Source organism: Salvelinus sp. IW2-2015, unplaced genomic scaffold (genome assembly GCF_002910315.2).
Source record: "Salvelinus sp. IW2-2015 unplaced genomic scaffold, ASM291031v2 Un_scaffold2024, whole genome shotgun sequence".
NCBI classification, from domain to species: Eukaryota; Metazoa; Chordata; class Actinopteri; order Salmoniformes; family Salmonidae; genus Salvelinus; species Salvelinus sp. IW2-2015.
In genome coordinates, this window is record NW_019943371.1 from 155,214 (window position 1) to 159,705 (window position 4,492).

Below are 4,492 nucleotides of genomic sequence, written 5' to 3' on the forward strand. Positions count from 1 at the left end.
CTGTACAGTCGCAAGTCCCTGGCCAGCGTGTAAAAAGTTGCCTGTACAGCCTGTACAGTACGGCAAGTCCCTGGCCAGGTGTAAAAAGTTGCCTGTACAGCGCCTGTACAGTACGGCAAGTCCCTGGCCAGCGTGTAAAAAGTTGCCTGTACAGCCTGTACAGTACGGCAAGTCCCTGGACAGCGTGTAAAAAGTTGCCTGAACAGCCTGTACAGTACGGGCAAGTCCCTGGCCAGCATGTAAAAAGTTGCCTGTACAGCCTGTACAGTACGGGCAAGTCCCTGGCCAGCGTGTAAAAAGTTGCCTGTACAGCCTGTACAGTACTGGCAAGTCTCTGGCCAGCGTGTAAAAACTTTCAAACTACATCACAGAATTGGTAAAGAAATATAGTATCTTGTATGAAGAAGAAAACGAACTGGGTTACTGCTACTAAAACACACACGGGATCCAGTGACTATCTCCAGTCAAGACAATATGCCTGCATGCCATAGGAAAAACTATTTTCTCTCCTCGCTTTTTCATTTCCACCATCTTTAATTAGCCTACTGTACTTTCCTCCATGGAACACGACATGGGCCGCTAATAGACTATATAGTCCCCATATGTGTCCCTCTTCAACGGGAAATACGCTTCTACACAACATTCTTGCAGGAAAGTTTGCGAGTTGTTTTATGTAGCCTAGAGCTACCGTGTTTGTTTCTTTCCCCATGAAATKTCAGTTCGGAGTTTTTCTGAACAAAAACATCTGTTCTCCCAAGCATTCCTTTTTCTCGTTTGGTCCCTGTGTCTTTTTTTTCTGATATTGTATTTAGTTTGCTGGCACCTATCAATGCGATAGATCCATAAAATACATCCTAAAACGGCAGAGGGTAATGAACTTTCATTTGATTTTTAGGAAAACTTACCACGCAAATTCCCAGTTCGGCATATTGGGGATGTCGGATATCAGAGCGCTCCGTAGTCATCAGTTAATAGCATAATATTAGCCTATCGTCCCGAAGTGAGGATGGGCAGCGTCCTCACTTCGGAGAGAGAGTCCACATTCAATCAGCTTGTTGCCAAAAGTCCACGTCCTGCAACAATAATACCAGCTATATTTGGCCACCCCTTGGCTTGTACTGTAACGTAGGCTATGTAGAAAAAAAAATCCGTTATTATAGAGACCTTCCTCATCAGTTCAAAGCAGCCGTCAGAGGGAAAAGATAGATTGGACAGGAAATATTTATGTCGTTAGGCTATCCACCCAAAATTGCGGGGACTGTCTGCAATTAGGCTCCATCTATTCTACGTTGTAACAATCTGGACCATAACCTTGGTGTTGATGTACCTGACCACATACATGAACGAGCTACATTAACATATGCAATCTAATTTTAAAGGACCTCGACGACTGCTGTGCCTTGGCTACTTGAAACAAGGAATAGATGTGTAACTTTCGACATTATGATGGTGACTGAAATGTTTAATGGTATTGTTYCCTACAACAACACAATACTCAGCTTCTTTGGCATTCAAAACCACCGCCAGAATCAGTAACCTCACCCATTTATAATCAAATGAGTAGGCCAACGGTTACATTGACCACTTAATGGGATACTGTGTATAAGTCAGATTCACTATACTAACGTTAGTTCAATTAAAACGAGAGGCCCACCCAGCACGTGACGTCCACGACCGATAATTTTCGGGCTATATCAGGTCTGTCCGTCTTGGACTTTATTCCCCTAAAATTGTTCTTCTCAAAACTGGCCTGTATTTAGTCCGTTCCGTTTTTGTACTAAATAAGGCCGAGTCAGGCGTATCAGCTTGTACTATTTGTCACGACTTCTACGAAGTCGAAGCCTCTCTGTTCGGGCGGTGCTCGCGGTCGACGTCACCGTCTTCTAAGCCATCATTGATCCATTTTTAATTTTCCATTGGTTTGTCTTGTCTTCCTACCACCCTGGTTTCAAGTCCCATTCATTTACCTGTTGTGTATTTAACCTCTTGTCCCCTCATGTCGTTGTCAGAGATTGTTTGTATGTCAGATGTTGTATATATTTTTTTGTATTGGTGTCGACGGGTCCTCGTTACCCATTTTTGTTATTTGTTACATTTAGTGTTTGGAGTAGTTTCTTCATTGTTATTAAATAACTCCATTACACTCAGTTTGATTCTCCTGCACCTGACTTCCTGCCACCGTATACACACGACTCTGACATCATTGAAATGCATGTAGATACCACGAATATAATATTGCATATAGTATACATTTGATTCTTTTTTTGATTACACAATATAATTAAAATATATTGATTTAAAATCTTTTTTTTCCCGAATAGGTGGTTAGATGTTCTGATATAGACAGAATGACTGAAAATACCTTCATTTCAAATCATTAGTGTACAATTCACAACATAATGTATTACAATTTATAACCGTCATGCCTCAAACTTGGAGAGCAGAGAACGAGCAAGTCATTCAGCGCCAAATGTTCCTCAAGACGGTTAACACAAGTACGCGGATAATTGTAAGCGTCAACATTTCTGAAAACTATTGTAATTTGATAAGGTTGTTATATTAATTATCAGTTTCTGTTAACGTCGCAAACTATTATTTTCTCTAGGCTAACGTTAGCAACTCTGCCTGGATACTTGCATGCTAGCTAACGTTAACACTAACTTAGTTGTTAGCTAGATAGTACAAGGCCGGAAAGCAGGGCTAACAGATTGATGGTTGTATTAACTGTTAGCTGGTTTACTGTATCGTTCTAGCTAACTACGGTGAGCTATGTTTCTGGTAACGTGTGTGGAGTATTTTATTTTTTGACAGGACAATGTTAAATATTAGCTAGCTAGAGTCTAACATCAACGAGTCTAACATGACTGCTGGAGACTCATATTCTCCTCACTAGCTTTAAGCACCAGCTGTCAGAGCAGCTCACGATCACTGCACTGTACATAGCCATCTGTAATATGCCCATCCACCTACCTCATCCCCATACTGTATTAATTATTTATCTTGCTCCTTTGCACCCCAGTATCTCTACTTGCACATTTATCTTCTGCACATCTACCATTCCAGTGTTTAATTGCTATATTGTAATTACTTCGCCACCATGGCCTATTGATTGCCCTACCTCTTATCCAACCTCATTTGCACACACTGTATATAGACTTTTTCTACTGTATTATTGACTGTATGTTTGTTTTATTCATGTGTAACTCTGTGTTGTTGTATGTGTCAAACGCTTTGCTTATCTTGGCCAGGTCACAGTTTGTAAATGAGAACTTGTTCTCAACTAGCGCTACCTGGTTAAATAAAGGAAATAAATTACATTTTAAAAAACTTTACTCTCTGGTACCTGCAAATGCTAACTAGCTGTTAGGCATGAAGCTGGTTGGTTTGCTAACTAACTGTAGTATGGTTAACTAAGTTAGCTACCTAGCATCTAGTTAGCTAAGAACATTAGCTCACAGGAGAGAAAGCATTAATATGTTACAAATAAGACAGGAGAATGAGTGCAAAATGCATTGACCAAAATTAACTAGCTAAGAAGCCTGTCAAAATGTAGGTCAAACTTGTCAAAATGTAGTTCGAACTTTCTCTCACTATATTTATTACTACAGTTTGTTTACTATTTATCTTTATTCAGTTTTTTACAGAAAATMAAAAAGAGTGAAGATGATAATTATACATCCATAACTGATCYAGACCAGAGCTGTTTCCCCATGAATAATGACAGTAAGTGGARTGTTCCACGAAATGTCTGCCTTTTGATTCCCTCTGATATTTTATGTATAAAATGATGGGTTTTGATGTGCATCTAATAACATTACATGCATGATTCACTGTATGTGTCATGTGCTTAAATGTTTGATGCAGGACTATCCAGAAGTTCACKTGGGCAGTCCCCCAAAAAATACAGAAAACTTTCCAATAATTGTCCGATGCATTTCAATCACTTCAAAGCATAGATCATTTAGACAGACATTTGGCATTACCTGATTTGATATATATTTGCATTTATAAGGGCAGATTCAAATGTTTCATAAAATAATTTGTTTCGGATACCCCCAAGTGTCTTGGTGGTTATTTCCCTGAATGCTGATTGGCTGAAAGCTGTGGTATATCAGACCGTGTACCACGGGTATGACAAAACATGTATTTTTACTGCTCTAATTACGTTGGTAGCCAGTTTATAATAGCAATAAGGCACCTCAGGGGTTTGTGGTAAATGGCCAATATACCACGACTAAGGGCTGTGTCCAGGCACTCTGCGATGCGTTGTGCGTAAGAACAGCCCTTAGCCGTGGTATATTGGCCCTATACCATGCCACACCACATGCCTTATTGCTTAAATATGCTATTGTCACAAGATGGATTGGTAAATAAGTGGGTGGTGGGGCTGGTGTGATCAGACGCACCTGCAGCGATTTAGCTAATCAGACAGGTAGTAGGGGATTGGCTGTAATTTCCTTTAAAAGGCCTGTGTTTTGTGGTGTTTGGGGCT